The 22,427-nt window shown below is 43.2% G+C and overlaps 1 long non-coding RNA gene and 1 pseudogene across 12 annotated transcripts; one reads left to right on the forward strand and one right to left on the reverse strand.

The window, feature by feature from the left end:
- Nucleotides 1-3,147: 3,147 nt before the first annotated feature.
- LOC123627707 lies at nucleotides 3,148-21,063 on the reverse strand. 12 transcript variants are annotated; one of them, XR_006731450.1, is made up of 8 exons: nucleotides 17,817-21,062; nucleotides 17,550-17,719; nucleotides 15,125-15,191; nucleotides 13,680-13,770; nucleotides 12,293-12,672; nucleotides 10,964-11,117; nucleotides 9,131-9,372; nucleotides 3,148-3,313 (listed from the first exon to the last, which is right to left on the reverse strand). It is a non-coding gene; the product is annotated as an uncharacterized LOC123627707 (long non-coding RNA). The 12 variants fall into 12 exon arrangements; XR_006731451.1 differs by lacking the exon at nucleotides 3,148-3,313 and adding an exon at nucleotides 7,944-8,016; XR_006731456.1 differs by lacking the exon at nucleotides 3,148-3,313 and having other exon boundaries at nucleotides 9,020-9,372; nucleotides 17,817-18,243; nucleotides 20,409-21,063.
- The window catches only part of LOC123627702, a 33,617-nt pseudogene continuing 29,378 nt past the window's right edge, over nucleotides 18,189-22,427 (forward strand).

The raw sequence follows: 22,427 nt of genomic DNA on the forward strand, positions 1-22,427 counted from the left end.
GGGACGTGGGGAAGAAGGCAGAGAGCGGGGAGATGAGAGGAAACGGCAGGAGCAGAGCGGCGAGCACCTGAGTCACCTTTTTACAATAATTGCAACATTGTAGATTTGGCAAGAGTAGCACTTGCCATCTCCTGCCACATTATATTAATATATTGATATTATGGTTGTCATCCCAAGCAAGCTTTCATAAGCAAAGTCAAGGAGTGGAGGAAACAACTTTGATTCTCAGCGTGGAGGATTATCAGCGTGAATACGGTATTTTGTAGTTTTTATGTTTCACTTTCACATAGCCTGGAAGCATATCATTTTAAAGGCAGCCCCATTCCACCTGTTACGATCCTGGCATCATCCTTTTTTTTTTTTGTTTGAAGTACTCTTATAATGATCCTAGTTCTTCATTTTAATTTATCAAAAGCAGATGTTTCCCTGTCCAAACAATTCTTTTAAGAAGTATATTTTTTTAAAAAAATGATTGTGCATGCAGAAAATTACAATTATAACCTTGCAAGAAAAACATTTTTTTTTTTTTTTGAGACAGAGTCTCACTCTGTTGCCCAGGCTAGAGTGAGTGCCGTGGCATCAGCCTCGCTCACAGCAACTTCAGACTCCTGGGCTCAAGCGATCCTCCTGCCTCAGCCTCCCGAGTAGCTGGGACTACAGGCATGAGCCACCATGCCCGGCTAATTTTTTCTATATATATTTTTAGTTGTTCATGTAATTTCTTTCTATTTTTAGTAGAGACGGGGTCTCGCTCTTGCTCAGGCTGGTCTCGAACCGCTGACCTCGAGCGATCCTCCCACCTCGGCCTCCCAGAGTACCAGGATTACAGGCGTGAGAAGGAAAACTATTATGATTCATTTTAGCCTGAAGTAGAGCTCATCTCAGAAGAGTAGGATGAATCCAGGTTCTCATGAAGTGCCCGTGTCGCCTGGCATGAAAGTCGCTCCTAATGGCAGTCGGTCACCTGCTCTTAAACACAGGCGAATGACATCACTCCCTCCTTGCCTTCTGCTAACAATATACCGGTTCTCACGGGCACATAAGGAGCTCCTGTGTCTTTCCTCCTATTCAAACAATTCAAATGTCTTTATGTAAACCACTGGCGTCCTTTAAGAAAACCAAACAATAGTTTTGTCTTTTTTCCCTCCGTGTGAACAGCACGCTGCCTCCCAGATGCAGCACTGAGCAGCCAGACAGCTGCTGGCTATTAAAAGTCCCATAAAGCTCCATTATTTTGCTCATAAAGGGAAGAGAAGTGCAGGGACGTTTATGGGGTGACAGGCAGATGTTTTGGTTGGACTACACAAGTGGTAAGCGAAAACTAAAATGATCTCTTTTGTGATATCATCAGCATTTTTACAATTCTTTTGGCCTCTTTATTTTTAACCCCCTTCTTACCTGCCCTAAAGTAAGCTATTCTGAAAATGCAGAATAAAGGACCATGGACACAGTTACTGTCCACCTTGCAGGGAAGTTAACGCTGTCTGCCGCTTTCTCATAAAGACAGGCATCCCTGAGTAAGGCTGGTGGCAGGCATCGTTCCTGGCGGGTCTGGTGGGCTTCTTCTTTTTCCACTGGGGAGGGGAGGGTGCCTGCCACCAGCCTTACAAGAACATCAAAGCCACCCTGGGTTTCTGTCCAACAGCTTAATTAAGTTTCTTCTCTTTCCACACTAAGAAAGTAGCTTCTCAACCATGTGTTTATATGTAATATATTAAACAAAATGAACTGTTATTGGATTGATGAATCCACAGAGATTTAAGACAAGGGACTTTGGGAAAACTTGTGCCTTCAGCCACACTCTCTAAAGCACCTTCTGGAAAAACCTCTTCTATGCAAACGACACCCACGCAATGGACTTTCTGTTCTCGGAGGCCTGGCTGGGACACAAGGCCCAAGAAGATCCCTAGAGTCCGTCTTCATATCTGTCTTTTTTTAATACTTTATGCTTACATAAGCTCTTGGATTCGAAGCAACAATCACTTCTAAAGCTGCAACCACGTGCTAAGAAGTATTTGGGAGATACCACTGGAAAAAAGACCAAATTAGAATTTTCCCAAGAATCAATTTATCATTTGTCTGGGAAGGATTGGTATTGTCTCCCAGCATGAAATTTGTATGTCTGGAGACTGGAAATTGGCCAGGTTTTTACCTCAATGGAAATGTCTTTGATTAAAACCTCAGAGAGGCCGGGCGCGGTGGCTAACGCCTACAATCCTAGCACTCTGGGAGGCCGAGGTGGGAGGATCGCTCGAGGTCAGGAGTTCAAGACCAGCCTGAGCAAGAGCCAGACCCCGTCTCTACTAAAAATAGAAAGAAATTATATGGACAACTAAAAATATATAGAAAAGAAAATGAGCTGGGCATGGTGGCGCATGCCTGTAGTCCCAGCTACTCGGGAGGCCGAGGTGGGAGGATCGCTTGAGGTCAGGAGTTTGAGACCAGCCTGAGCAAGAGCGAGACCCCACCTCTACTAAAAATAGAAAGAAATTAGCCAAACAACTAAAATATATACAAAAAAATTATCCGGGCATGGTGGCACATGCCTGTAGTCCCAACTACTCGGGAGGCTGAGGCAGAAGGATCGCTTGACCCCAGTAGTTTGAGGTTGCTGTGAGCGAGGCTGACGCCACGGCCCTCTAGCCCAGTCAATAGGGCGAGACTCTGTCAAAAAAAAAAAAAAAAGAATAACTATTGCCTTTTATTTTGGGGAGTTTGTTTGACTTTAAGGCACACAACATAATTCTTAGAAACTAATTTTAAATACATGAGACACAAAACGATGCCCCGTAACCAGATGTTCCACCGCAAGCCACGGGAGCCCGGCCGTCCTGCACGGAGCGCCTGTGGTTTCGTGGCCAGCCCTGCTGGGTCCCTCCAGGCACTAACTGAAGCCTGGGCACGGCCACCCCGCTGTGCCCTCTCACGGCACGTCTGATCATCAAGCTTCCTGACTTTCCTCACCCCTCAGAACCTGCTTTCTTGCCCCTCCCCATCCCTACTCATCGAAGCGTCCGGTGACACAGCGTGGAGTCCATCCACAAGCCACAGGAGTCACCGTAGCCACCAAATTTCCCCCCTGACCTTCAACTCCCACCCTCTTCCCCTGCACCGGGTTCCGCTTTTACTGAGACTCAGAGCGGCTTACCAAAAAGTGACCTTTACTTTCACTCTCACCCGGCAGATCCAGAAGCCAGTTTCACTTTGTGGCACCTCCCTCGGGCTCAGTTCCACCGTGACAGGTTAGTTTCCAGCACAGCCTTGTGAGCGGACGGAGGACTCGGATGGCCGGCTGGGCTGGAGCTCCAGGAATCTGCAAACAAAAGTTTCTCTGAGGCAGTTTACATAAAAATAAACAAACAAAAATGTCTGTTGAGGAAAGGCCAGCCAAGGTGCCTGACTGCCGGCAGGGACTCTCTGATCAGCGATCAATGGCTTCGGCAGGGAGTGTCGCCGCGGTTCTCTCTGAACCGGATCTTTCTAGCCTAGGAACAGACGGCAGCTGGTTGGTGGCCGGGCCGCGTGTGCTCGGGGGTCTCTTTATGACCCGCAGCCCGGCGGTGACAGCTGCCCACGGCCAAACCTCTGTGTCAACATGAGAAGCGGTGCTAAGAGGCGCGGAAAACCCCGCAGCCTCGCAAGTGCGACCGAGGGACAGATTTGAGAAATCGGGTCTAAATAAAGACGGCCGCGGGCCCCCCGCGGTTTTTGAGAAACCGTGGCCGACCGGTGACCTCTTCTTAATGTGAGACTATGCAAAAGGGAATTTGCAATTTTTGTAGGGTCTTCTGTGTAAAAACAACCCTTCTTCAGTTGTTCTGGTGAACCCGGCGCTCAGCAGTCCCGGGTGCGGCTGGTGTCACCTACCCGGGTGAGAACAAGAGCCAGAGGGACCGCCGGCAGCACACTGAGTCCATTCGGGGCGGTAAAGGACGCCAGCGACAGTGCTCACGACGCCCCGACGCACAAGCGAACGAAGTGCCAGATGCCATCCCGGTGTTGCCGGGTGACGGCCCTGCCTGTGACGGTGGCTTTTGGACAGGGACACTGTTCCCAGGTCGCCCCCAGCCTATACACAGGTTCGCCCTTGCCCAGCATGTGCCCCCCCCACGAGGGCCCTCTGGGCTTGGCCAGGTCCCAACCCTCCCCCAACACGGCAGCCCGCGTGGGACGCTCGGGTGGGTCCCCTGACAGTGACCGGCTCTCACGTCACCTGGCAAAGCTAAGTGTCCTTGGCCTCCCGTGTTCCCTGAGGAAACCAAAGGACGCTCCCTCTGAACGTTGTGACTCTCTCTCCTCAGAGCCATTGTTCCCTGGCTGCTGCAGTTGGTCACACACCGTCAGTTCCAGCTGAGTGGGGGGTTGGGGAGATAAAAATCAGTTCACAACGGGCGCAGTGGCTCACGCCTGTGATCCCGGCACTCTGGGAGGCCGAGGCGGGAGGATCGCTCGAGGTCAGGAGTTCGAGACCAGCCTGAGTAAGAGCAAAACCCTGTGTCCTACTAAAAATAGAAAGAAATGATCTGGACAGCTAAAAATACATAGAGAAAAAATTAGCCAGGCATGGTGGCGCATGCCTGTAGTCCCAGCTACTGGGGAGACTGAGGCAGGAGGATCGCTTGAGCCCAGGACTCTGAGGTTGCTGTGAGCTAGGCTGACACCATGACACTCACTCTAGCCCGGGCAACAGAGCGAGACTCTGTCTCAAAAAAAAAAAAAAAAATCAGTTCAGTGATAAGCCCAATCATGGGTTGAAATCTCTAATGAAAGTCGCCAGTTGCCGCGGCCGCCTCTCCCCGTCCATTGACCCCTCCTCTAACCGGGGCCTTTGGAGTCCTTGTTTTCCTGCCAGACGATGGCATTTCCAAGTAGAAGGACAGAAACATTCTTTTCTCACAGGCTCATGCCTGGCTTCATTTGCTCTTAAATGAAAACACGGTTCAGTCACAACCAGCCCTACAGGCACCTCTGCAAGCCGCAGCCCCTGCAGGTGTTACGTGCACATCCCTGGACGTCTCCTTGCTCCAACATGCGTCCCTCACCTGTTCCCTGAGCTGGTGCCACCCCCATTTCCATGGTGTTTCTCAGGTGTCCTTTTCTCTGGATTTTTCTCTCGATCTTCTATTTTTGTGTCTCATTTTTTCTGTTTTGTATTTTTTTCCTTTGAACTATCTGTCTCCTCTCTTAGCACTCAGCTGGACCCGCCATGCCCCATCTGGGTTTTCTCACGTTTTTTGTTTGCTTGGTTGGTTGGTTTTAGAATTTCGCTAAACTGCCTCTTAATTTTTTACAACTTTGTATCTCTGGCCATCCAAGAGGATCTGTACTCTTTCCAAAAGATCTCTTTAAAAGATTTACATGTTAAAGACGATCTCTTTCTCATTACCCTCCGTAATTCTTCACTTTTATTAAAAATATTTAAACACCTCAGAGCTGTATGTGTATTTTACGACCTAAAACAGTAGATGATCTCATGGGTCACAACTCAGGCCACAGCAGTCACCTTTGAGAGGAGGGGCTGTGCCCATACATGTTCCATGATTTTGTTAACCCTCTCTTTGAACCTTTTGATATTTTCCAAATAGATATACTAGTTTTTAACTCTATCTAGAGGCAATTAATCTTCCTGATACTTGAGTTGACTTTCACTAGATCTTCTAAGACATGTTTATTAAAGAACATGACTGCAAATTCACTATAGATTTGTTCAGAGGCAGAATAATGTTACAGTCTTTGTCATTTTTTTTTAATGGAAACTTTGACATGTAAGCTCCAAAAGATCAGGGATTTTTTTTCTGTTTTGTTCATTGACACAAGAATATGCCAACCACCAAGAAAAGTATGTGGCCCAAAACAGGTGTTCAATAATTATTTGCTGATTGAATGATAAAATCTAGTCATTTTAAAGTTTTGCCATGTAGCTCTGTAAGGGTAATTTCATAAGCAAATAATCTACAATGCCTTGTAACTCTCTTTGCAACTGAAAGTTTAGGCTGCAAATACCGAATCCATTTGTTCTGGTTTTTTTCTCTGAAGCAATTCTCTACAATGAAGCCATGTGCGACCTTTCAGCCTCTTCCCATAAACTTGTGCACTTCTCCTGCAGTTTCTTTCTTTTGCTTTAGCATTTTGGTTTGAAAAGCCTTAATAGTATCATTGTTTATCTTTCTAATAATTTATAAAAGAAAGAAGAATGAAAATTCTCCTAGCCCAAATCCCCAAGAAAAATCAAATATTTATACTCACCCAGAAATGTCTGTTATCTGTACCCTTTAATTCTTTTCTAGAATCTATTTTTTAAATGACATTTTCATATTTATTCAATTGTTTAAACTGCCTTTGCCTATAAGCTTAGTGATGGTTTCACATGTGTATTTATTCAGCAAGAAACTGTCCTTTCCACAGATTAGATGACTTTTATAGCAGTGAATCTGTATCGTGGCAGTCCGGTGCTCACTGATGCGGCATTTGCGTTTGTTCCAGGGCTCTCTTTATTAAACAAGAACAGTATCAGCAATCCTCATTTCTCCTTCATGGGGGCTAACATATTTTCAGCAAGGTTTCTAAATTTGCCCTCAAATTCCTTTTGGTGATTATGAGGAGTCCACAGGGAGGTGAAATGCCAGCCCTCGGAGCAAAGGTGAAGGCCTTTCAAGGTTTGGGGTTTTTGTTTGCATATTTTGTTTTCTCTTTAAGTATTATGGCAGGAATATTCACTTCATTTTCTGAAATCCTTGGGCTAGAACAGACCATCAAAGTAATTTGATTCACACAAATGCTCTTCTTCCACATCCTTTTGGAAAGACAAAACAAAACTAAACTCTAAATCATCTTAGTTGCTTTGGTTAGTACTAATTTCACAAATCCCAAGGAAGATTTATTGCCCTGAATCTTATTTCCTGATACATAATGAAATGCTATTAATAATTTCATTTTTATAAAGTGATTTCTACTTTGAGCATAATTCAAGGATCAAATCAGATCTCATTTTTTAAGCTTAGTATTTTAAGTACTTTCTCTTTCACTTTTAAAATACTTTCAAACTTACCAAAAATTTCTAAGAAGTGTACAAAAATATGTTTTCCTCAGCCATTTGAAAGCAAGTCATCACTGGGTGACTTAGTATGCATATCCTACAAACAAGGACGCTGTCCAATACAGCCACAAGATTGCCATCAGAATCAGAATGTGAATGTTGATTGATACAGTACTCTCATCTAATACTCAAACCCCATTCAGGTTCTGCCAATTATCCTGTCAATGTCCTCCACAGAAAAAGGAATCCAATCCGGGATCATACGTTGCATTAGTTTTCATCGTTTTTATTCTCTTGAAATCTGGGGCAGTTCCTCAGTCTTGGCCTGTATGTCCAGAACACTCCAGAAGACCATGGGCCTGATATTCTGTGGAATGTTTCTCAGTTTGTTTTGGGCAAACGCTTCCTTGTAGTTAATTTCAGGTTATGCATTTTTGGCAGGGACACCACAGATGGGGAGCTATGTGTCTTGTCATGCATATAGTCACAGTTTTGATTTTTCCCATTACAAGGGATTCTAACCTCGATCCTTTGATCAAGGTGGTATCTGCCAAGATTCTCCAACGTGAAGTTATTCTTAGTATTTCCTTTAGTTGTCTCTAAGTATTTGGGGGGGACTATGGAGTTATGTAAATATCCCATCTCTCATCAAATTTTCAGCCACCAGTTTTAACATCCATTGATATTTCTCATTTGAATTATTAATCATGGTTGTCAGATACTGATTTTCTAATACCATAATGCTCTCTACATTTATTGGTAAGGCATTTCAATGTAAAGAAAAGCTTTGTCTTATACCCATTTATGTGTATTGGAAGTTTTCTTCATCAATATAAATTAATGATTCCTATTTGATGAGTTACAATACATTCTCATCATTATATATTTTGATGTTGAAAGTGTCCTATATTTGATCAGTTCTCTGAGTATTTACTAATTTCTGTCACAAAAGAAATTCCAGGCTCATCAATTTCACATCCCTATGAACATCACAAAAGACAAGAGAGAACACGAATTATTGCAATTTTTTGTAAAACCGACTTACACATGACAGTGTCATGTCTGATCTCTGGGGGCCTGTTCCCTGTCTTTCCATCTGGGTGATAGGGTGCAAGCCACTTTTTGTCAGATTCCCCGCACTAGTTTTGCTAGAGGTGGTGCAAAATACCCAGAATCAAATCATGATCGGTTATTATCATGTGTGGGGTAACTCGATGTATTTATTAGAACTGTTTCTGAAAAACTTCTGCTTAAGCGGTTTGATGTAACTCTATTACATAAATGTCCAACACTATTGGCAACTCAAAAAAACTTTATTAAAAAAGAAGTAATTGTGCTCACTTCAGCAGCACAGACACTAACACTGGAACAAGACATGGAATACACAGGAGTTGGCATGCTCACTAGGATGAAGCGTGAATTTGTGAAGTGTTCCATATTTTAAACAAAAGAAAATAAAAGAAATAATTTTCATTAAGAGTTTCAAAATAAATAAAACAAATGAGCTATAATTATTACTCACATGGACACCACCTATTCTCTAGCCCCCGCCTTCCTAAACTCAAAATTCAAAATGAAAACCTTCAGAAAAAGGGGCCTTCAGGAACTTTCTATGGGAACTGAATGCAGAGCGCCCTCTAGAGGCAGCATTGAATTGATGCAATATTTCTAACAGCAAATGGACTATTTTTTTTTTCTTTTTTCTTTTTTTAAAAATTTTTATTTATCTATTTTTTTGAGACAGAGTCTCACTCTGTTCCCTGGGCTACAGTGCCGTGGCGTCAGCCTCACTCACAGCAACCTCCAACTCCTGGACTCAAGTGATCCTCCTGCCTCAGCCTCCCGAGTAGCTGGGACTACAGGCATGTGCCACCATGCCCGGCTAATTTTTTTCTATATATATTTTTAGTTGGCCAGATAATTTTCTTCTATTTTTTTAGTAGAGACGGGGTCTCGCTCTTGCTCAGGCTGGTCTCGAACTCCTGACTTCGAGTGATCCTCCCGCCTCGACCTCCCAGAGTGCTAGGATTACAGGTGTGAGCCACTGCGCTCAGCCAAGAATGTGATTTTTACAGAACTTTGTCCACGGCTCACCTCTCACTGGGTTCACACCAGCATCCGCAGCTGCACTTCATCTCTGCTTCGAGTTGGCTGCTCTGCCGGCACCGTCCACCTGGGCACAGACGCAGGAAGTTGGGCTCAGGTGTGCAGCATCAGTACAGCGACCCGGCACATCAACAAAGCAAAGAGGAAATACACAGGGATCCAGCCAAGAATGCACCTTGAGGGCAATGACAGAGTCCGTGTTTGTAAGAAATATTCCCCCATTCTCTGGGCTTTCATTTCAGACATGCAAAATACAATTTTGAGACATTTATTTAAATTATGAAACCACATACTTTTGGGTAAAACTTTAGAAATATTCATTCTTGCCCAAGGACAATGCTACTTTAAAAATTCTCTGAGCAAACTTTTTCTCTTCTACTACCTTTTTAAGCCACATCTGTCAATATTTGCAATTACTAAAATAATTCAGATACCTGAACTTAATCACTTAAAACCCACATACACAGAGTAATTTCTTTATCAAGTAATTTGTTTCTCCCCAAATAGCCAGGAGCAAACTTAAAGTACTAATTGAACACTTAAAGTACTTCTAAGTGTCCAAAGTGTTTAACATAACAGTTTGCAAAAAGTTGAAAACATGACCCTCATGCAAACATGAAATGAAGATATGTCTAAGATTTTATTGAACTCATTCATTAATGAGGTATCCAGAAAGATAAGAAGGCTCATTCAAGGAGCATTTGAAGAGCTGGGTGCTTAGGGGCAATTCAGTAAAGGAATGTCAGAATAAGATGGTTAGATTAGATACAAACCTGCCCTACACAGCAGTAAACCATAACCTTTGAGGTTATCTTTTCTCCCAGACAGCATTCTACAAGTTAACAATGCCTAGGCTCTAATCATCTAATAAAATTTAAATAAACAAACCCTGGATGAGCCTGATAAAGGCATTCAAAGACGCTGCATCCTTTAGGTAATTTTTTAGAGACTCCTGTAAGTACAGATGCTTTTGAACAAGTAATAAACATACGAGGGCTCCAAATATACCTGCAAATCATTCATGTGTCTTCCCCTGTCCTCTCTGCTTGCTCACTGGGGTGACAGGGCAGATTGTCACTTCCCAGAGTTAGTCTAGGGAAAAACAGCTCACAGTCATGGATCACGTAGGGAAACGTTTTTTTGAAAAAAATTTTCAGTGTCAAATTGGCTTAACCAACTACCCTGTTGGTAAAATATAATTCATATTAATATTGTTCATATTTACTTTCTGTGTTGATTTATTCTGTGAGTGAAGGGCAGGAAGGAGGGATTGCACCAAAGGAGGTTTGTGTCTATATAAGTTCAAAATAAGCCATGAATAAGCCACTTGCCAAACAGGGATTTACCGAATGTCACTCTCAGCTCGAGCTCTTAGCCCAATGGTATGGCTTCTATAATTCCCTGTTCACTTGCAATTTAGTAAGGAGGGCCCCTCAAATGAAGATTTTAGTAACTGTGTTTGGTTAAAAGATCTATTTCTGAATTTTTATAGTTCCTCCATGGAAAAAAGAAAGAGAAAGAGAGAAAAGAAAGGAAGAAAGAAAGAAAAAGAAAGAAAAGAAAAGGAAGAAAGAAAGGAAGAAAGAAAGATTAAAGTGTACTCTTACATCAAAAAAAAAGCCACAGTGAGATTGGATTTTAAAGGAGTCCTCATGACAGTAACTAAAGTTGGATCCGTGTGTTCCAACCTATAAGCAGGACAAGAACATGATAAAAACTATAGACCTTGTCCTCAGAAAGAGACAATAAGCACATAACATTTTTTATTTGGCTTCATTAGTGATGATTCACGGACCCCCTGAATCCTGGTCAAGAACTCACCACTTTAAAAACCGGGGAGTTCCAGAAAGGAGGGGCAAGAGTGGATTCCCGACCCTCATCTCTTCTCTCTCAAGCTTCTCCTAACATCGCCTTTACAAGCCGCCTACATTGCAGCTGGAGCCACCAACAGGTTGTTTTCTTTAAACAGAAAGGCCTGTCAAAATGGAAAATCTAAAATGAATTATTTGGAAGTGACACAGCCCTCCACGGTCCTGCTGAATTTATGGTTCCCAGCGTCACTGCGAGCCCAGGGACAGAGTGAAAAGTCTCGGGCTTCAGTGTGACCGTCACCCTGCCCATCACGAGTGACGGTGGAGCAGGCACTTAGCCCCACTGACCCCCAAGTCTCCTCGCTGAAAAATAAGGATGAGCTCAGGCCAGAGCCCAGAGCACAGGCCACTGCAGTCACAGTTCTCGCTGCATCAGCCGGGCAGATTCAGGGAACACATCCCAGGGCGAGGATGATGTTAGAACTAACGCAAGGATTATATAGGACTGGTTCTGTTTGTGTTTAAAAGTTTGGTAGGGTGTTTCTCTTTCTCTATTCCACTGCAAACCTCAGGTCTTAGTGCTATATTCAGAGTATATAAAAAAATGACACAATTAATGCATTTTTCTCGTGAGTTGTGTTTTTAATGAGAAAATTCCTCCGTCATGCCAACATGATAAAAAGGGAAAGAAAAATCTGATTGGAGGAGAAGATCTGGTTTAAATCTCGGTGTTACCAGTGAGCGGTTAAGTGACAGTGAGCAGTTCACTCTGGTTCTCAGCTACATGAAGCCACTGGGCTAGCTTCTCCTTAAGGTAGCTGCCAGATACTCTTCGGCTATAATATAATATTTCCATTTGGCAGCAAGTAATTGCTTAGGGATTTGGTCCCAGGTTAATTGAAGATACACAACAAAAATGGTTAACACGGGCTATAGAATTCTACAGATCTGAGTTTGATCTTGGCTTGCCAATATTTCACAGTTGACCTCACCTAAGTTAGTAAGTAAAATGCAGGGACAGTGACTACTTCAGTGGGTTGTTGTACCCATTGAATAACAAAAATGTATTAAAGTACCTGGCTCACTGTGGGTGCTCAGTTCTTGTCATTGTTATACTATGGAAATCTCTAAACTTGTCTGCGTCCTCCTTTCCCATTTTGCGTAAGTGTGCAAGTAAGGGAAAATCAAGCTCTAATACTCTTTCGAAGGGCTTTTATGTCACGAACTAATGAAAACAAAAGAAGGTCAGAGTCTGGGAGCTTCTAGAGAGGTATCCGACACAAATAACACCTCCGTGTCATTCATGAGCTCACTCCACCCTTGCATAATTTGTGATCACCTTTGTAAAATGTGACTTTCCCGTGTCCCCCTGGGCAGGTGTGAAAGCCTGGAACTGGACAGCCAGATTCGGGCTCTGATTGAGAGAAATGCTTCTGGTGCAAAGCGGGTCACCACGGAGGACGGGCCGAGTTGCAGAAGTTCCTGTTCTGCAAAGGTAAGAGAGAGAATGCCTTCCTTCCGCTGCGTCTCAATGTGCCCTTCCATAGTTTACTCACCGAGAAGAATCTGTGGGGACAGTCCCCAAATCATTTACAGTCAGTCTCGTACTTCCTTGTCACCTGAAGTGGAGCCGTATAAACCTTCTCTCCCCCAGTCACTTCCTGTCACTAAAGAGCTCCTTCAGCACTCGGCACCTTCCAGCTGAAAGTGCTCCGGCAGCTGTGACCACAAGAGAACGAGGAAGAGATCACGCTATTAGAAAGAATGTTGAACACAGTGACAACTCTTTCCTCGGGAGGAAGTAACCCAGTTTGAGTAAACCCATTCAAATCGGGTTACTAAAATCAGCCCAAACGCTGTTTTTGTGTAGTTGCTGTTTCTGTTTTGTTTTGTTTTGTTTTAAGAAAAGAAAACAGGTTGTACTGATTAAAGGAGTTGTTTGACTTTGAACTTCCTCTTGTTTGAGGAGCTGGATGTCTACGGTGCTTCAAAGAAGCAAATAAAATGCAAGGGTAAGCTCACACTAGGAATTTTGTGAACCACCTTCTAGAAATGCATCCTAAATTAACAACAGGAACTCAGACTCCATGGTCCTCCTGAGTAGAAACCATCTTTAGTGATTATTACAAAAAAATCTAATGAGTAGATTGACAGCGTGGCTGGCATAAAAAAATGAAATAATTTATACTTCTGTTTAAAAGTATCTTTAGTTCTTTCTAAAGTAATTCACGCCCATTGTAGGCAATGAATAAACAACAGAATGTTGCATGGGACATACGTCTACAAAAAAAAAATTGTTGTCTATAAGAAATTCAAATTTATCTAGATGTCCTGTACTTTTCTGGCAACTTCAGTGTGGAGGCGTCAGGGTTTCAATAACGTATCGTGTGACACTGCCATTGGCACAGATGTAATCTACCCTGGTGGTCTTTTTATCAGTCTCTCTCCTCGGTAGCAGCCACTTAAGCTTCCAGCACATCTCCTGACCTTGGGTCCGTGCTACTTTATGTTCAATTTGATGTCGAGCCTTCCTCAAATCCACTCAACCTCAGTTAGCCACTTCTGCATCCTTTCCCAGGAACACAGGAAATGTCTGGCTCTACTTCCACACCACTCTGGGGGGTGAGTTGTCGCAGGACCTCTCTACCTGGACGTGTCACTAGGCCCCATCACAGTTGTGCATCCCGCCGGTGAGGGGAAATTGGGAAATTCTCTGCAAGACGCACCTTTCCTGGACTTAACCCAGGGAGGAAGGCTGAAGCTGGCTCTGGTCTTTGAGATTCAATCTGGGCAGTTCGACAGGCGATGGATGAGTCCCTACAAGCAGGGGGGTAGGGCTTAGTCTCCTCATGAGGACTGAGCGACATTCAGGCAGTACTCTTCTCCCTTCACCCCACCTTTTTTTTTGTTTGTTTTTTAGACAGACTCTTGCTCAAAAGGAATTAACAAAAGGAATTAACTTTTAAATTTTTAAAAAAAAATTTTGAAAACACTAGTTCTTGCAATTCAAAGGTTTGGGCCGGGTTTTTTTTCCTTCTCTAATGAGCAGTTTTAGTGTTGATAAAGTGTCAATCTCCAGGAAATTTCTGCTTCCATCCCCTAAAGTCAGACCCTGTGTGAGCTGGAACTTTTACTTTTAGAACTCTGAATGAGCAATTTGATTCCCACCGTAGTTTTGAATACTGCCTTAAGGCCATGTCACTCCTTCTCGGCTCAAGTGTATCCCCAAAACAGACCAAGAAACCAGCAGGAAGTAAACACACAGGCACACTAGCCAAAAGTCTATAAATTGGGTGCCTGGGTATTCAGCTAGTCATCCATATGTTCATTCAGCAAAATGTGTTGAGCACCTGGTGTGGGCCAGGCAGCCTGTGGCCGAGGTTCTGTGGATGCCACGGTGAAGACAGGAACATAGAAACACAGAATTGTTTTTTTGTTTGTCTGTCTGTTTGTTTTTTGAGACAGAGTCTCTCTCTGTTGGCTGGGCTAGAGTGCTGTGGCGTCAGCCTAGCTCACAGCAACCTCAAACTCCTGACCTCAAACGATCCTCCTGCCTCAGCCTCCCGAGCAGCTGGGACTACAGGCATGTGCCACCATGCCCGGCTAATTTTTTCTATATATATTTTTAGTTGTCCTGCTAATTTCTTTCTATCTTTTTAGTAGAGATGGGGTCTCGCTCTTGCTCAGGCTGGTCTTGAACTCCTGAGCTCAAAGGATCCGCCCAACTCGGCCTCCCAGAGTGCTAGGATTACAGGCGTGAGCTACCATGCCCAGCCCAAAGAGAGTCTTAAACTTGAAAGCCAAGTTTAACCTTTCTGCCAATAAAGAAGATGAGATTAGCAAACAATGGCCTTTTTTTTCTGCAATAAATTATTTTCTCTTTTAGGTGCATAAGAACTGGTAGCACTTACAGAATTATGGATGACTCATTAAGTTCGACAAATCTAAACTCATATTTAGAAGGCATTGCCAGAAAACCTTGCGATTAGGGAAACAAGTAACCGAGCTGTCAAAAAGTCAACAGTTACCTAACTGCTCTGGGAAGCACAATGAATTTATAGCAGTTCGACTACTGAGGAAAGACTTGGATTGCCCAGGCTTTCTGCGGTGGTGAACTTCCTCCCTCCAGTGGGAGAAACTGCCAGTAAAGGAAGAATGATGATTTACATACCAGAGCAAGGCTGAACTGCCGCAGGTCTTAGTCAGAGCCTGCCCATTTGAGACATCCTGGGAAATCCCTATTTGGAAGAGAAGAAAAGTTAAAATCACAGCTACTGTGCTTATAATCTTATTTTGTGTAACTCATATCCAGAGTTACTTCTGTTTATTTTTAATGAAAACCTATTGCTGTTATCTTCTATCATGAGTTAACTGCGGAGCATGTTTTTTAAATTTTGTGTATTTGCTCTCACCCTAAAAGATACCATAAGAGACTTTTTTTCCCCTTTTTTTCCCACTGCTTTCCAAGATTCCAGGAAAAACGGCTTCCATGGCACATCTTGTACAGGAAACTTCTAGAATGAGTGCTGTGGAAAGTTCTATGGAGCATGCAGAGGTAAGAACACATTTCTAGGGGATGAATTGAGCACACCTGGCATCGGTAGCATTCCTCGCAGTTAATTGCGCATTGATTAATAGGAGTAGAAACAGCTAGTTTGCTTTTTTTTAGCTAAGATGTGCTCTATATTTTTAATCAATGTTATTTAACACAGAAAAAGTATCTGGGTAACTGGTGCATTGCCTTTACCCTCTCTGGGCTACGTTTCTTCTTTTACAAAATGAGAGGATTAAATTTGTCAAAATTACTTTTGGCCTCCCAACTCCATGGGTTCCATATTTTGCTCTTGATTTATAGGAATTTAGTTCAATATAAAATGTAAAAAGAATATTGGTCTGGTTAGAAATAGAACATATTATAGCAATAGAGTATCTACAGTAAAATTTTTACATATTTACAACTGATATCAGTATTCTTCTTCAGTTATTGCAATAGATACTTGCTAATAATGAAGGAAGTAAAGTGCTTTCTTAAAGTTTTTTTTTTTTTTTGAGATAATCAAGGTCTAATGGGAAACCAGGTGGAACTCTTTTGTTCATTTAGGTATTTAATGTAGTAGTGTCAGACCTTAAATATACTAGAAGTTGGTATGGCTGTTATGGTAGAGAAAGGAATGCCCAGCTACTTTGAACACAGATTATACTTCACAGGGAGTAATCATAGGGAATTATTTACAGGGAATAATTGCTCTGTAAGCAGATGCTTACTAGAACCAGTGACTAAAAATCTTTATTAGTTACCTTCATTAGCAACTGGAAAGCAAAGTAAATACAAATGAAAAGTGACCACAAACCTTTGTGTTTGATTTATTTCACTTCATTTTAATACACACCTGAGACATATGAACCAGAGTAAAATGTTGCTTAATCGCCAGTGAAACTCCTGGTGACACATTCACGGCTTACGGGCCATTCCGATTCACTGTGCCGTCTACCTTCCCTCCCTCCTTTCCTCTCCCGCTTATACCTGAGCGTACTTCTGAGTTTCAGAATTTAGTACTCCTACAGTTACAAATAGATTCTCTTGCAGATTTAGTAACTAGCTTTTCAGTAATTCTTGTTTATAAAATAAAAATCAAGGGTCAAACATTTTACACTTTTCTTCCAGAGAAAATTAGTTATGAAGGTTAAAAAAAACCAAAACAACAACAAGAAAAAAACACTGGCCAGGCGCGGTGGCTCACGCCTGTAATCCTGGCACTCTGAGAGGCCAAGGAGGGAGGATGGCTCGAGTTCAGGAGTTCGAGACCAGCCTGAGCAAGAGTGAGACCCCGTCTCTACTAAAAAAATAGAAAGAAATTAGCTGGACAACTAAAAATATATATAGAAAAAATTAGCCGGGCATGGTGGCGCATGCCTGTAGTCCCAGCTACTTGGGAGGCTGAGGCAGGAGGATCACTTGAGCCCAGGAGTTTGAGGGTGCTGTGAGCAAGGTTGCTGGTGGCAATTTAGGCAGATGGTGGTTTCCAGAGCTTTTGAGCTTTCTTTAAATGAATACTCCCCCTTCTGAAAAAAATACGTCTAAAAAGAAAGGTGGTTAACTTTTTCATTATGCCAATAATTTATTATCAATCTAAATTTGTAATCTAGTGGCTTTATTCAAGGAGCTGACTAAAGTTACATGGTACCAGATAATCTATGCCCACCTCTATAACATATTTGTGTCATGGTCATTAAAGTATTTTTGGTTTGGTTTGGTTTGGTTTTGGGTGCTTTTTTTCTTTTGTTTGTTTTGTTTTTGTTTTTTTAGAGACAGAGTCTCCCTCTGTCACCCAGGCTAGAGTGCAGTGGCCTAATCATAGTTCACTGTAACCTCGGACTCCCATGCTCAAGCAATGCTCCTGCCTTAGCCTTCAGAATAGCTGGGACTACAGGCATGTGCCACTATGCACTGCTATAGTTTTTAATTTTTTTTTTTTTTTTGAGACAGGGTCTCACGATGTTGCCCAGGCTAGTGCTAGGTTACAAGTGTGAACCACCACATTTGCAATCAAAGTAATTAACTTATTTAGTTCTGGAATCAACTTGCCACATTTTACCTGTATGTGTTCTTTATTCTTGATGGTTCTATCACTCCTCTGACTTTTGCTAAGGCTACTCTTCAGAATCTCACTCACATACATGTTCATGGGCACAACTATAAAAATGGCTTTTCAGGGCGGGACATGGACAATGTATATGACCTGAACTTATGTACCCCCATGATGAGCTGAAATAAAAAAAAGATAAAAATTAAAATTAAAAAAAAAATGACTTTTTAGAAATATATTCTATGTAAATGCCTAAAATGTACCCATGAAACTTACCTGATTTCTATAAGCCATCATACTCTGAATTGTCATTTTTTTGGGAAAAGATTGAAATCCAAATTCATGAAATTTTAAATTCTAATCTCTGGCTTGCCCATTACAGTATATAGATACACTTATAATTTATTAGAGAATTATTTGGGTAACTAATCCATATAAAGGAGTTTAAAATATAATATGAAGCTGATTCATCAACAAGTTACTATGAAGGACTTAGAGTGTGAGGATTTTTACTGCTAGAATCAGATATTTTTATAAATCACAACATGAGAGTTAGCCAAATGCATGAGGTTTGTGAAGGACAGTATTTCTTCTGCTTATTTTGTAGACTTTTGTTTCAATCTTCTTTTTTTCTTTGTCTTCAGTGTGCTCAATCATCAAGAGGAATGAACTTGACAAATTCTCTTGAACAAAAGATAAGGTGCTTGGAAAAACAGAGAAAAGAGGTAATTTAGAAATATTAGTTGAAACCACATGTGTCGTAGATTAACACTCAGAATAAAATAGTGTAGCACCTCGTGCTTTTTATTTTTATCAGGCCACAATATTTATCTCTAGGATACTAGTCTGCACATTTTGAAAGCAAGTGCCTTTTTCTTATTCACCCACATATCTTGTATTTGGTCTCTCAGTGTTTGTGCAATGATGAATGAGAAATAACAAAGACATAAATCTGGTAATTATAATACTAATTTTCTGAAAACTTAGATCTTTCTTTCACATGGACCACGTGAGCTTATCACCTGTACCGTTTATGCCTTGCAACTTGACACACCTTGAAACTCAAACTGTCAAAGGCTTCATAAGTACAGTTGACTTGTAATTTTGTAATTTCTTTTCTAACCCATTCTATGTATTATTTAATACATCTTTCATTTCTTCTATACTGCCTTCTATTCCTCTTTGATACTGCATTGAATATTGTGCCCATCTGGAAAATTACTGAACTATGGCAGAGTAATGTTACTATAGCATAGAAATGTGAATCCCTAAAATGCCAGCAGATCAGGTATATTTATATAGTAATATTAAATAGTCTTATGCTAAATAACCATATCTATTTACAGTGTAAGATGTATCTAGTAACTGCCACTCTGGATTAGGTATTTTGTCCTTTAATTAGGAGAAGGCCTTGATATTTTTTAGTCACGCGACTTATCTTCTCAGTGTCTGTTCCATATTGATAAGTGCTGGAATTTCTCTTAATGTAGGAAGCTGTGAGCTTCCCCTACAAAAATACTAAAACACAGATCAGTGTTCTTTCTACCTTCTAATTAGCAGATAGTTTTAAGATCCTTAAATTGTTTGCTGCCTAACATTTTTCTAAATATTTTCTTAGGATGAAACTGTTATTCCTTGAAATCTATACCTTCAAAAAGGTGATATCCATTTGAGCATATATCACAAATCATGTGTTAATCTTTTAAAGCACATTATTCCAAGCCAATGATTATCAGTTAATGGAGTCTAGGATTTGTTAATATAAATTTTGCTTTAAAAGAACTGGAGAAAATATTTCATTACAATGATCAGTGTAAACACATAGACCAATATGGAAAGGTTTGGAGGAAGACCCTTCATACATTAATAAATCTTACAGAAAGCTATCATTTCTTATAGATTTTTACCAGATTCTGATTGGATTAAACAAAGAAGACGAAAATTCAAATACCTAAGAAAAGTTAATAGTTGCTGATAAACTGTTCAACTGACTTGTCAGGATACATCTAAGACTTAATAGTTGTTCATACATGGATCAATTCCTAAAAGATGATTCTAACGAGAGTGAGAGTGTGTCCAATTAAATTATCCTCGCCCAATCAGAACTTGATGGAAGGAATCTCATCCTCACTCATGGTTTCCAAAAAAATCTCAGTAAGGTCACAAAGTGATTTCATTGTAGCCAAATTTCCAGATGGGCGGGCATTCTTTTTTTGATTCATCAAATTTTAATCATTTCAGCTCCTGGAAGTTAACCAGCAATGGGATCAGCAATTTAGAAGTATGAAAAAGTTGTATGAAAGAAAGGTAAGCGCCTCTGTTTGGTCTTTTCTTGAAACCAATCGCCCTGGTGGAGCCAAGAGCCTGAGGACTCACCAGCAGGAGCTGATGGCTGAAAAGCGAGGGAGGGGTGCTGAGTACGTTGTTGGCCTCTCGGTAGGTATTGAAGATTAACGATCAGCATCAGCGAATTATCTTGAGGGGGCTACAGAAATGTGCTAAAAATAGCCCCCAGCAGCATCTCGGGATTTTTACGCCCATTTATCGCCCATTTATCACGGTCCATCGAGAGTCCGGCCTCAGCTGTGCTGTCGATATCTGCAGCCATCAGCGCCCAAGTTACAGGTGCAGCGAGAGACGTTTAAAGTTCACACGGTTCTAGGCAAGTCTAGCTCTAATCAATCAATTAGAGAGCAAAAGCTGGTCTCCATGGAAACAAACGGTGGCGACAGCCAAAGTGGGAGGACAAACGGGGCCCCCCCTCTTCCCTCTAAAGCACATTTGCCGTCAAGGAGCTTTTGCTCTGGTGAGGAAGGAACTTTTTGGACAAAATCTCCTTTCATAGGTCAAAGGCAATTTATAACTTACAATCATTCTGTCCTCCAAAAGGGAAAGCGAGTTCCCCTATATAAAGGAAACTCGACCACACGTGAGGAAGAGCAGCATTTGTCCCTTTATTTCCCAGCACGATGCCCGCGAGTGCTCAATTGAAAGGTGCGGCGTCCGCGGGGCGGGAGTTCGCGCGCGTCCCGGGGGCGGCGCCGTCTGGGGGGCTCCGGACCCGTCGCTCCGTCCCGCGGGGCGTCGGATTAAAGGCCGTGCCCGTCTCTCTCCGTGCGGGCATGTTCCGCCGGCCGCGACGCCCGCTGCCTTTCCCAGACCGTGCCAGGCCGCCTCGAGCGCCGAGAGCAGCGTGACCAACCTGGGGACGCGGCCCCGGCGGTCGACCCCGCGGGCTGAGCCGGGGAGGCGGGAAGCGCGAGGCCGTGCGGGGACAGGGCGAGGCCGCGCCGCGGACCGTCTCCCTCAGGCGCCGAATCCCGCCTGTTGGGGACGGGGCGTGTCCGTCGCCGCGAGCGCGGGCTCGGCGGCGACCGTCTGTGAACGCCTCCCCAGGTCGCGGAGCTGAGGACGAAACTGGACGCCGCGGAAGGACGGCTCGGCGCACCGGACGGGGAGCGGCGGCGGCAGCAGCGCCCGAGAGACGGCGACGGGCCGCGCGGCCCCGCCCGGAACCCGCCGCGCGAGGAGGTGGGCGGGCGCCGGACGGTCGGAGCGGGGCTTCCTGTGGAAACCCCGTCAGGGCGACGCCGGCGCGCGCGCGGGGGGGCCGAGGGAGGGCGGGGGAGGCGCCGGGCTCGGCCCGCGTCGTGCGCAGGCGCGGTCGGCCGCGGGCCCGCCGGGAGGGCGCCGGACCCCGGGAGGCTTCGGGCTCCGCGAAAGTTACTTTTCCTTTTATTCATAGTTATTATTTTTATTACTGGCGTTAATAATAATATAGCAATGCCTCGTATTCGTACAGAACAGCTTACAGAGACTTTACAAACAGGTAATGCGTTTGTAATCATAAAAAACAACACTTTTAGAAGCACTTCGGCCTCATCGTCTCCTTTAGCGCTCTCAGCCCGCCTGGGAGGGAAATGTGACTTTTGCCGCAGGAACGACGAGGAGGCCGAGGCTGCGGAGGGTGACCCGCGCGGAGGGGGACTCGAACCCGGTGCCCGGATGCTGAGCCTCCGGCAGTCCCTGCCGCGACCTGGGTAGAGACGATTGAGACGGCAGTTTCTACTGAAATCCTTTTGTTTTTCCCCTGGTTTTACTTTCAATTACTGGACTTCCTGAATAGCGTAGAAACTGGGGAGGAGGAAGCCTTAAATTCTAGCGGCCTCCAAGTAAGAGAAAACGCAAGGGTGGCTGTTCCGCGGTGGCGTCCGGCCCCTGACGCTGCGAGGCGGTGGCGGTGGCCTAAGACCAGCGCGGCACGTGCCGGCCCAGGGGCTCCGGCCGGCGGGGACGTGTTTGCCGCAGCGAGGAGGGAAGACGGATGTTGGCGACTCCCTTTCAGCCAGGTAGCCGGCGTCTCCTTTTCCAATCACACCCTGACCGGGAATCTTTGTAATTAATTGTTTCCCTGTGCAGTTGGGACCGTTTTCTAGTTAGAATAATTTTCTCTTAAATTAGAAAATGATTGGTTCATTTTCTAAGTCTAGAGGCCCATGCTGTTTAATTAAAAGCAAATAAAAAATGTTTGCACTTTTAATGACAATGAATTACCTAAAGTGGATTTTCAAAATTTAATAGTTGCGTTGGGAAAGATCAATTACTAAAATAACGTACTTTAACACATGTATTAGCTATTTTCTTATCTCGAGTTGCCTAAATTCTGCAATATTTATTTTACCTGGTTAAAATCTCAATCTCCTTAAGAATCCAATTTGCTTGACAAAACATTTGCTATCTGGCATATAAAATTAAGAGATAGGGGACATTGTCTGAATCCAGAGCCTGTTAGTGTCTAAGCAGCTAACCTTCAGTCATTTAGTACACTAGACTTCTTGATAAAGATCTAAAAAATGGAACAGTGGTGGCAATTGAACTAGTTGATTT

This window comes from Lemur catta, chromosome 26 (assembly GCF_020740605.2).
Source record: "Lemur catta isolate mLemCat1 chromosome 26, mLemCat1.pri, whole genome shotgun sequence".
Classification (NCBI taxonomy): Eukaryota; Metazoa; Chordata; class Mammalia; order Primates; family Lemuridae; genus Lemur; species Lemur catta.